The following is a 13,038-nucleotide window of genomic DNA, read 5'->3' on the forward strand; positions in this document are numbered from 1 at the left end:
GGAGAGAATAGTAGTGCTTTACCCAAGGTGTGTGTATGAAATAGATTTCAATATATTGTCATTTTACCTATCCCTTAAAATGCAGTCTTCAACACAAAAAATCAAATTTTTGTTCATTTCAAGTATTGAAAATGTTAGACTTTGTTGTAATAATGAATTCATGAGCAATTACTTTACAAGGAATGTTTATCTGCAATTAAAATGTTTTGTCTTTCAGTAAACTATATAGACATTTTAAAATTGTAACTGATAATGTATTCTCTTGCATTCTTTAAACTTAGTTTGATCTGTTATTTCTTATTAAAGCAAATGGATTTTACAATATTTGTTGTTTTGCCAAATTTAACAAGATATGGTGTTATATAAAATATCGAATTCCACATTTTTTGTATGTTTGCAATTTATTTGCTTTGTTAAGGTATAAAGTAATTAGATTATTTAAAGTAGTTACATTAGTATGCTGATTATACTCATTATTTCTTCATGATAAGGTCAAAGAGCACTTTATTCTGGCAGATAATTGTACAAAACTGCTGACATCTTAAGAAACAACTGATTGTTAACCCTAGGGAACATTGAACTTGATTCAATCTGTTGAAGCAGATATTGAACATCCATTGATTTCAACAAGACAGACTGTTTATTGATTTAAACTATCTCACCCTTTTTGACCCTCAGATCAGAAATTAACTGATAAAGGTCACAACACAAACTGAAAGTAAATTGAATGCTTAATAACAAGGCTATCTGATATCATTAAAGCTCTGAAAAAAACAGGTAACTAGCAAAAAACAGGATAGAAATGAGAAATTAGAAAAACTACCATGTTCAGATATCTAGAGCTATATATTAATGCCATCAAATGATTTCTACAAACAAAGGAGTAAACTCTTTTAATTGATATATGCAAAATGTTATGATCTTTTTGTATTAGAACATGCTTGTTTGCACAACTAACCCTAGCTAACTATGGCCAATATTTAATTACTGTTGTAAATTTTGAGCTAAAATGTATTAAAAGTTTTGTCTGGTGTAACATTTTAAAGGCTTCTATTTTTTCATTAGTTTTATATACTTCCACAATCCACTTAAGAATAATACGAACATTTGGTCAGTTGTTAAGAGTAACCCTATTTAAATTTAACAATCAGCAGCAACATGGCAGTTTTCACAATATATTTCATGGAAACAATATTTTTTTTAAATATTATCAATGCTTTTTCTAATGTAATATATAATATTTCAGAATAGAGTTTGCATTCTTATTTATAAAGGAGATTTTATCAAGCTGCATTTGCAGCTTTTGACTTGTTGTATTTAGAGTAAGTTCTTTCCTGTGCTTTTAGGAGGTTTGCTACGCTTCAAAAATCTGTATCCCTCAAAAAACAGACATAGAAGTTTGAAAATTAAATAATTAATTGAAGAGATGCACTAAGAGAAAGTGATAACTTCTCTATGCACCAGATTAGGACACATTTGGCCAGATTACAAGTGGAGCACTAATTAACGAGCGGTAACTGTGCTAGAAAAAATCGGCTTATTGCATGCGTCGGATTGTGCTCATATTATAAATTGAAAGCAAACAGTTTTTGATATCACACTAACCCGATGAGTGCAAATAGCAGAACTTAGAATATCACATGTGCGTTCACGTAGTGTAATAAAAAACGTATTCCCTCATAGAATTCAATGGAGAAAACAAAGTGGAAAAAAAACAGAAACCTGATCGCATATTCTCATGTGCGCTAACCCAACATGAAAATATTAATATTTCACATTTTAATGTGCTTCACATAGAATAATATGTTCTGTTTATCCATAAATAAATATTTTGATATATATCTGATGTTTTTTTGGTACAATATATATTTATACCTATATATATATAGATGATTATATATAGGTATTAATATAAACATATATATATATATATATAGGAATGTCCATTTATAAATACATAGAACATATTCTGCTATGTGCAGAACATTGGAATGGTATTTACAGTAGATATGTGCAATTCGTTTCGGATTGATTCGGAAATTCGGAAAATTCAGCAAATTTGGACATTCGGATCAAACCAAATTTCCGAATTAAAATACTGCCGAATTTACCGAATAAATCCGAATTAGTTCGGATTTATTTGGTAAATTCGGATGGCCATGGATTACACTAGTATTGTACAGTTTATTAGGTTATATCACTCTGCTATGGGTTAAACCTAATATACAGTACATAATACTAGTCTAATCCCACCTAACACTTACCGAAATTCCGAATTTCCGAACAGAATCAAACCGAATCCAGCCGAATTTCTTCAAATCCGAATGAATCCAAAACGAATCCGAACCGAATCGATTCAAAATTTTCCGAATCGATCCGAGCCGAAATTCGAAAAATTCCGAATCTATCCGAACCGAACCAAAATTTTTTGCCATGCACATATCTAATTTACAGTAAATTTACACTATAACACTTTATTAAGTATGAATATTGCATAAATATGTTTTCACATGTTTTCATCTAAGGGATCCAATGCACTTATATATACATATATATATACATATATTTAGCAATGTATGTATCTCAATGTTAGAGCTATAAGCCTGTCTTTTTTATTCTAACCTTAGATCTTGTATATTTGAGCCTGTATAACTTTTGTGTGCAACATTATATTTTACTAATTTTATTAGACAGTGTTATTAAGTATTAGTGTACTTTGTAATGTATTTTTTTTTTTGTGAAACAGTTAACTAGAGCTCTGAGAACGCGGTAATCATGCCAGTGTAAATCGTGATTGCACTCAAGTGATGGCATTTACTTCCAACTCGTAATACCAGCAGTGAACCCAATGAGCTCAAACACCCGCGATAAACCCCTTATCACTTTGTGAAAATGTTACCGCTCCGCTTGTAATCTAGCCCACAGTCAGAATATTTTCCTAGTTTAAATATAAAATATATATAATTTAAATATATATAGATATATAACATTGTACTTAATAGGAAGAAAATGCTTCTATAATATTTTTTTCCTTCCTTTTAACATAATACTAAGTAGAATTTTATATATCTTTTCACTAGGGTTGGCCAACAAAAAGTTTTATGAAAGTGTTTTGAAATAATATTGTATTTTTTATGTATCAATAGCTACTACTATTTGTATCTATATGAACAGCATTTTAGGTATCATTTTATGAGAATAAAGCCAAATAATATCATTATTGGTTTGAAATATTTGCAAAAATATTTCAACTGGGAAAATAATCTGACTATATGTCCTAATCTGATTCATAAAGGGTTTTTGCTTTCACTTAGCACATTTCTTCAATTAATCCTTTCCTTTTCAAGCTTCAGACACACTGCAGCGAATAAGTGAGTCTGCAACACAAATTTAAGAAGCAGTTCATAGAGATAAATCACCATGAACGTGATCTCTTTGGATGATTGACAGGCCCTGCTGTTGCACAAATGGTGATTGCAGTTGGACAGAATCCATAATTGAGAACTTGTCTGCCTGCAGCTTGAATATATTTTCCCTATAGGAGCCTTTTATACATACTATGGCCTATATTTGGAGTTTGGAGTTAGCCGTGAAAACCAGCGTTAGAGGCTCCTAACGCTGGTTTTAGGCTACCTCCGGTATTTGGAGTCACTCAAAATAGGGTCTAACGCTCACTTTTCAGCCGCGACTTTTCCATACCGCAGATCCCCTTACGTAAATTGCGTATCCTATCTTTTCAATGGGATCTTTCTAACTCCGGTATTTAGAGTCGTGTCTGAAGTGAGCGTTAGACATCTAACGACAAAACTCCAGCCGCAGGAAAAAAGTCAGTAGTTAAGAGCTTTCTGGGCTAACGCCGGTTTATAAAGCTCTTAACTACTGTGCTCTAAAGTACACTAACACCCATAAACTACCTATGTACCCCTAAACCGAAGTCCCCCCACATCGCCGCCACTCGATTAAATTTTTTTAACCCCTAATCTGCCGACCGCCACCTACGTTATCCTTATGTACCCCTAATCTGCTGCCCCTAACACCGCCGACCCCTGTATTATATTTATTAACCCCTAACCTGCCCCCCACAACGTCGCCGCCAGCTACCTACAATAATTAACCCCTAATCTGCCGACCGCAAAGCGCCACCACCTACGTTACATTTCTGTACCCCTAATCTGCTGCCCCTAACACCGCCGACCCATATATTATATTTATTAACCTTTAACCTGCCCCCCACAACGTCGCCGCCAGCTACCTACAATAATTAACCCCTAATCTGCCGACCGCAAAGCGCCGCCACCTACGTTATATATTTATGTACCCATAATCTGCTGCCCCTAACACCGCCGACCCCTATATTATATTTATTAACCCCTAATCTGCCCCCCTCAACGTCGCCTCCACCTGCCTACACTTATTAACCCCTAATCTGCCGAGCGGACCGCACCGCTATTATTATAAAGTTATTAACCCCTAATCCGCCTCACTAACCCTATAATAAATAGTATTAACCCCTAATCTGCCCTCCCTAAAATCACCGACACCTAACTTCAAACATTAACCCCTAATCTGCCGACTGGAGCTCACCGCTATTCTAATAAATGTATTAACCCCTAAAGCTAAGTCTAACCCTAACACTAACACCCCCCTAAATGAAATATAATTTTAATCTAACGAAATTAATTAACTCTTATTAAATAAATTATTCCTATTTAAAGCTAAATACTTACCTGTAAAATAAATCCTAATATAGCCACAATATAAATTATAATTATATTATAGCTATTTTAGGATTAATATTTATTTTACAGGTAACTTTGTATTTATTTTAACCAGGTACAATAGCTATTAAATAGTTAAGAACTATTTAATAGTTAAAATAGTTAAAATAATTACAAAATTACCTGTAAAATAAATCCTAACCTAAGTTACAATTAAACCTAACACTACACTATCAATAAATAAATTAAATACAATTCCTACAAATAACTACAATTAAATAAACTAGCTAAAATACAAAAAATAAAAAAGAACTAAGTTACAAAAAATACAAAAATATTTACAAACATAAGAAAAATATTACAACAATTTTAAACTAATTACACCTACTCTAAGCCCCCTAATAAAATAACAAAGCCCCCCAAAATAAAAAAATGCCCTACCCTATTCTAAATTACTAAAGTTCAAAGCTCTTTTACCTTACCAGCCCTGAACAGGGCCCTTTGCGGGGCATGCCCCAAGAAGTTCAGCTCTTTTGCCTGTAAAAAAAACATACAATACCCAAGCCCCCCAACATTACAACCCACCACACACATACCCCTAATCTAACCCAAACCCCCCTTAAATAAACCTAACACTAAGCCCCTGAAGATCATCCTACCTTGTCTTCACCTCACCGGGTATCACACCGATCAGTCCAGAAGAGCTCCTCCGATGTCCTGATCCAAGCCCAAGCGGGGGGCTGAAGAGGTCCATGATCCGGCTGAAGTCTTCATCCAAGCGGGAGCTGAAGAGGTCCATGATCCGGATGAAGTCTTCATCCAAGCGGGAGCTGAAGAGGTCCATGATCCGGATGAAGTCTTCTATCAACGGCATCTTCAATCTTCTTTCTTCCGGATCCATCTTGCAGACCTCCGACGCAGAACATCCTCTTCTCCCGACGCCTACTAGCCGAATGATGGTTCCTTTAAGGGACGTCATCCAAGATGATAGAATCCTATCAGCCAATCGGAATTAAGGTAGGAATATTCTGATTGGCTGATGGAATCAGCCAATCAGAATCAAGTTCAATCCGATTGGCTGATCCAATCAGCCAATCAGATTGAGCTTGCATTCTATTGGCTGTTCCGATCAGCCAATAGAATGCGAGCTCAATCTGATTGGCTGATTGGATCAGCCAATCGGATTGAACTTGATTCTGATTGGCTGATTCCATCAGCCAATCAGAATATTCCTACCTTAATTCCGATTGGCTGATAGAATCCTATCAGCCAATCGGAATTCGAGGGACGCCATCTTGGATGATGTCCCTTAAAGGAACCGTCATTCGGCTAGTAGGCGTCGGGAGAAGAGGATGTTCCGCGTCAGAGGTCTGCAAGATGGATCCGGAAGAAAGAAGATTGAAGATGCCGTTGATAGAAGACTTCATCCGGATCATGGACCTCTTCAGCTCCCGCTTGGATGAAGACTTCATCCGGATCATGGACCTCTTCAGCTCCCGCTTGGATGAAGACTTCAGCCGGATCATGGACCTCTTCAGCCCCCCGCTTGGGCTTGGATCAGGACATCGGAGGAGCTCTTCAGGACGGATCGGTGAACCTGGTATGGTGAAGATAAGGTAGGAAGATCTTCAGGGGCTTAGTGTTAGGTTTATTTAAGGGGGGTTTGGGTTAGATTAGGGGTATGTGGATGGTGGGTTGTAATGTTGGGGGGGGGGTATTGTATGTTTATTTTTTTACAGGCAAAAGAGCTGAATTCTTTGGGGCATGCCCCGCAAAGGGCCCTGTTCAGGGCTGGTAAGGTAAAAGAGCTTTGAACTTTAGTAATTTAGAATAGGGTAGGGCATTTTTTATTTTGGGGGTCTTTGTTATTTTATTAGGGGGCTTAGAGTAGGTGTAATTAGTTTAAAATTGTTGTAATATTTTTCTTATGTTTGTAAATATTTTTGTATTTTTTGTAACTTAGTTCTTTTTAATTTTTTGTACTTTAGTTAGTTTATTTCATTGTAGTTATTTGTAGGAATTGTATTTAATTTATTTATTGATAGTGTAGTGTTAGGTTTAATTGTAGGTAAGTGTAGGTATTGTATTTAATTAATTTAATGATAGTATAGTGTTAGGTTTAATTGTAATTTAGGTTAGGATTTATTTTACAGGTAATTTTGTAATTATTTTAACTAGGTAGCTATTAAATAGTTCTTAACTATTTAATAGCTATTGTACCTGGTTAAAATAATTACAAAGTTGCCTGTAAAATAAATATTAATCCTAAAATAGCTATAATATAATTATAATTTATATTGTAGCTATATTGGGATTTATTTTACAGGTAAGTATTTAGCTTTAAATAGGAATAATTTATTTAATAAGAGATAATTAATTTCGTTAGATGTAAATTATATTTAACTTAGGGGGGTGTTAGTGTTAGGGTTAGACTTAGCTTTAGGGGTTAATACATTTATTAGAATAGTGGTGAGCTCCAGTCGGCAGATTAGGGGTTAATAATTGAAGTTAGGTGTCGGCGATGTTAGGGAGGGCAGATTAGGGGTTAATACTATTTATTATAGGGTTAGTGAGGCGGATTAGGGGTTAATAACTTTATTATAGTAGCGCTCAGGTCCGCTCGGCAGATTAGGGGTTAATAAGTGTAGGCAGGTGGAGGCGACGTTGTGGGGGGCTGATTAGGGGTTAATAAATATAATATAGGGGTCGGCGATGTTAGGGCAGCAGATTAGGGGTACATAGGGATAATGTAAGTAGCGGCGGTTTACGGAGCGGCAGATTAGGGGTTAATAATAATATGCAGGGGTCAGCGATAGCGGGGGCGGCAGATTAGGGGTTAATAAGTGTAAATTTAGGGGTGTTTAGACTCAGGGTACATGTTAGGGTGTTAGGTGCAGACGTAGGAAGTGTTTCCGCATAGCAAACAATGGGGCTGCGTTAGGAGCTGAACGCGGCTTTTTTGCAGGTGTTAGGTTTTTTTTCAGCTCAAACAGCCCCATTGTTTCCTATGGGAGAATCGTGCACGAGCACGTTTTGAGGCTGGCGTATCGAGAGTTGAAGCTGCGTTAAAAATGCTCTACGCTCCTTTTTTGGAGCCTAACGCAGCCTTTATGTGGACTCTCAATAGCAGAGTTGTTTTTATGGTGCGGCCAGAAAAAAGCCGGCGTTAGTTTTTTGGGTCGTTACCGACAAAACTCCAAATCTAGCCATTAGGGTTCTATGTATTAAGCAACAAATGCTACTTTGGAGACCTTGCAGGCATATTGCTGCTTCTTATCCTCTCCACCACCTTTGAGTTTGTGCAGATAAATCCCCCTGAACATGTTTGTTAGTGGTGACTGACAGGTCACTTAAGAGCAGGTGGCAGATTTGCACAAGGCAATCATTGTGTAATAGTACATGCACGAGCAAGCCTGAAATTCTAGATAAGCAGCTGCAGTCTTAGGACCACTACTACTTAAACTCTCCGCCACCTAAAGTGTGGTGAATTTCCTGATCCGATCCAATCAGGATGATCGGCAGCCACACATGATTAGGGGCAGCATTGCACAAGCAGCACTTTGTGCAATGTTAAATGCTGGCAGCAGATGCGAGGCCAGGCAGACAAGGTTTGTTATAACCAACTTTATCCTCTCAGCACATGATATAGTTAACTCCTGTAAAGGGGATTCATACAAGGGTAAAGTCCCACTCAGGAGAAAAGCACGGCAGGTGATTAGCAGGTCATGCAACTGCTAAAACAGTAATGAGTTTTAGTATAAGCATTTTTGCTAATGGAAGTATAGGCAAAAACATTTCTATTTAAAGGGATAGTAAAGTCCAAATTAAACTTTCATGATTCAGAAAAGGAATGTAATTTTAAACAACTTTTTAATTTACTTTTATCATCAAATGTGCTTTGTTCTTTTGTTATTCTTAGTTAAAAGTTAAACCAAGGTAGGCTCATTTGCTAATATCTAAGTCCTTGAAGGCCACCTCTTAGCTGAATGCATTTGACAGTTTTTCCAGCTAGATGGCGTTAGTTCATGTGTTTCATATAGATAACACTGTGCTCATGCACGTGTAGTTATTTAAGAGTCAGCACTAATTGCCAGAAATGCAAGTCTCTCAAAATATCTGAGATAAGTAGGCAGTCAGCAGAAGCTAAGATAGAAGGTAATTACAGAGGTAAAAAATATATTTCTATAGCAGTGTTGTTTATGCAAAACTGGGGAATGGTAAATAAAGTGATTATCTTTTTAAACAATAAAATTTTTGGTGTTTACTATCACCACTTTCAATTTTGTAGGAATTGACTTTCAGCCAGTGGGCATTAGTAGTAACAACACAAAAAATATTGCTGTGTTAGTTTTAATTTAAATTGAATCTACTTTTATTTCACACTCCATGCAAAAAAAGTTATGGAAATTTAATTCCCTCCCTGAAACAGACCCCCTGATAGTATGGGAGGCCCACAAGTGCTTTGTGAGAGGGGAATTCATAAAGTATCAAGCACACATTAGGCAGAAAACATGATTATTATACAAATCATCCACCGAGCTTTTATCCAAACTAGAATATGAACACAAGCGTAACCCCACATCCTCACATACCCTAGCAGAGCTCGAAAAAGCTAGGAAGGCCGTTCATGATCAACTAATAACAGAAGCTAACACTTTGTCTCTAAAAACTAAGCAAAAATTCTATTTTGAAAGTAATAGAGCAGGAAAGCTCCTCGCACGTTCGCTTAAACTTAAAAAACTCAAAACTTTCATACATGAAGTAAAACCCCCCGCAAATCAGAAGGTACACACCACACCAGAAATCCTGTCTCAATTCTTAACATACTACTCCAAACTTTACGGCCTCCCAAAAAATAATCATCCTGCAGACATAGCACATTCACTTAATAAATATCTGTCAGACACTCCCTTGCCCCAACTAACAAACACACAGGCAGCAGAGCTAGAAGTTCCCTTCTCAACATCGGAAATCCTTACAGCCCTTAAACAGCTACCCACCGGCAAAAGCCCAGGACCGGACAGGTTCATCGTCTCATATTACAAAAAGTATGCACCCACCTTATTGCCACATTTGTGCTCCATATTCAACACTGTAGACCAGAAGCACCCGTTTCTCTCTTCAATGTTGGAGACTCACGTTAGTTATACCCAAACCCGGAAAACCAACAGATACCCCTTCTAACTTTCGCCCCATCTCATTACTAAACGTAGATATCAAACTATATGCAAAACTAATAGTCTCTAGGCTTAACAGGTTCCTACCCCAACTAATTCACTTAAACCAGGTGGGCTTTGTACCCCACAGGGAGGCGAGAGATAACACCATTAAGATCTTAAACTTACTCGAGTACACCCAAACCCACAATATCCCTACAATTTTTCTGGCTGTCGACACCGAAAAGGCGTTCGGCAGATTAGATTGGACATTTTTGAAACTCACTCTAGCTCGGTTTGGCATAGGCGAGAAACTTATAGAGAAAATCTTTGCTCTCTACCAATTACCAACAGCCCGTATTAAATTAAATTATTCCCTGTCAGACCCTTTTCCTATATCTAATAGAACAAGACAGGGCTGCCCCCTTTCCCCCTTGCTGTCTACCATGGCCATGGAGGTTTTAGCCTCTAAAGTTAGAGAAAACATAGATATACGAGGGATTCAAACAAATAACACACAACACAAATTAACGCTATACACAGATGATATCCTTTTCTCACTAACCTCTCCTCTCCAGTCCCTTTCGAAACTATTGCCGGAGATTGAGACATATAGTACTTATTCCAATTTTAAAATAAATATGTCGAAATCAGAGTTCCTGGGCATAGGGATCACAGACCAAGTAACTAACCAGATCACTGCACAATATCAATTTACGTCTAAAAGCACCTCCATAAAATACCTAGGGATACATATAAGGAACTCCAGGGAATCCCTGTATCAGTTAAACCATCACCACCTCTTAGAATCCGTTAGATCGGAATTAAAAACCTGGCAGGGCAAACGTCTTTCATGGCTGGGCAGGATACAGGCTTTTAAGATGAGTGTGTTGCCCAGATTCCTATACCGGTTTCCAGACTGTGCCCATTCAACCTCCACCGCAATACATCAACACTGCACAAACGGTAGTTAACACCTTTATCTGGGCCCACAAACACCCCAGAATAGCAAAGTCTATACTTTACAGGAATTAGAGACAGAGGAGGCCTTGGAGTACCTAATCTCCTATTTTACCAGCAAGCGGCACAACTAACCAGGGCAATTGACTGGTGTAAAAATGCACAAAATAAGTAAAATAAGGAATGGGTGAAGCTGGAACATGAATTAGCAGGCTCACAGAGCTTAGGGGCTACGTGCTGGACACATAGACAACACAGAAATAGTTTTTTTATTCGCCTTCCCCCTAGTGAAAGATACACTAACTACATGGGACAGCCTAGTCAGACATATCCACAATCCCCTCACCATTAACTCCCCTATGCCATAATAGCGACTACCCCCCACTTAGACATTTGTGGGCAAGAGGCTCATACTCTATCGCAGCAGGCTTGCCTATATGCTCGGTGACAGACAAGGGGGCTATTCTGGCGAAAACATCTTTAATGGATAAAAACATAATGTACTTCAATAGATGGTTTGAGTATCTCCAACTATCACACTTCCTCTCCCATCATAAAGATAAGCCCAATTTGATTCGGTGTCTTAGCCCCTTCGAACAACTATGCTACTCAGCGCAAGTAATGAGGGGAACACTATCAATGATATACAAGATTTTAATAGCAACACACTCAAAACACCTTCCATCTTATACCAGGGTATGGGAGTCGGAGATGGGTACCACAGTCCCCCTAGAAACATGGAACACTATTTTTCAACAAATGGGCAGGGCACCCTCATCAATGAGACAAACATGAAACTGTTAGGGAGATGGTACTTATATCCAAGCAGGTTAGCAAAGATTTTCCAACATTCTGACCCCCTGTACTGGAGGAACTGTAAGCAGACAGGTACACTATACCACATTTGGTGGGAGTGTCCTATACACCGGCCATACTGGCAGGAAGTACATGAGGAAATGCAGAAAGTTCTCACGCAGAAGATCCCCTTTGACCCCTTAACACTATTATTTAATAAGCCTCCCAAGATTAGATTCAAGTATAAATCTACTTTATTATATATTATGCTTAGCAGCGCAAAGCAACTAGTCCCAAGACTATGGAAACAGAGCAAGATCTCGTCCAAAAAGGAATGGTCCCAAAATGTTACACTCCTCTTGTCCCTAGAGAGATATCATTATCTCAATTCCGACAGAATGGACTTTTATTGTGCAATGTCTTTATACTGGGAAACATACATCCATACAGATGCAGAAATCAACCCCAAACAAGTAATCCCAACATGACACTAACACATTCACCCACTTACTGGAACATTGAGGACCTACGGGCTATGATCTGTACCTATGCCTTACCTTAGCACACCCTGTCCCATCTCACTTTGTCTCACTTCACCCTATCTAATACCTTATAATGTTTAGCATCACCTCATGCAACATTCTACTGCACCTTGATGTGTTCTGCCTTGTCATATAGAATGGCCTAGATCCCTGACAGTTGAGATTATGTAGAACCGTATAATCTCATGTCTCTGTGAAGTATATCGAGAGATAGCTAAATTTGGTACAACATACCTTGCATTGGCAGAAAATTTCGAAAAAGGAAATAATCTCACACCCAGCCTCTTTAAATGATGTTATACATAGAGATCTTGTTTTTGTAACAATTAATGCAAATTCAAATAATGTGTAGCATAGTTTATGTGTTTTCTAAGTTGAATGTTTTGTTCCGGAAAAAATGAAAAAACTTTGCAAGCTTTAACTATCCAGAGGGACTCATTTTATCTTGGATGATATGGACTAAGACATTTTAACATTGTGACAGAAGAGATTTTATCTCTATTCAGAGCTACATCCAAATTTCACATGTATCATTTATTTCTTCTTTGATTGAATGCCTCTCCTTACATCTGTAAAACAACTATTATATTTTCCAATAAAGCTTGTTTGAAAAAAAAAAAAGTTATGGAATTCATTTTACTACCATTATGTCAGTGTTCTCACTCCTCTCTAATTTCTCCAGAATGGCTTTGGCAATTTTTCTGTTATTCTATCACAGAAGAATGAAGAGAAGAAAGATAAACAAAATGAAGGAAATGTTGTATAGAATAACTTAAGAAGTGTTAAGAATATATAAGCTAGATCATCTGTTAGTAATTAGTTGTATTTATTTTTTATGGACATAGGATTTTGATCACACACAGCAAT

This window comes from Bombina bombina, chromosome 3 (genome assembly GCF_027579735.1).
Source record: "Bombina bombina isolate aBomBom1 chromosome 3, aBomBom1.pri, whole genome shotgun sequence".
In the NCBI taxonomy this organism is placed as follows: Eukaryota; Metazoa; Chordata; class Amphibia; order Anura; family Bombinatoridae; genus Bombina; species Bombina bombina.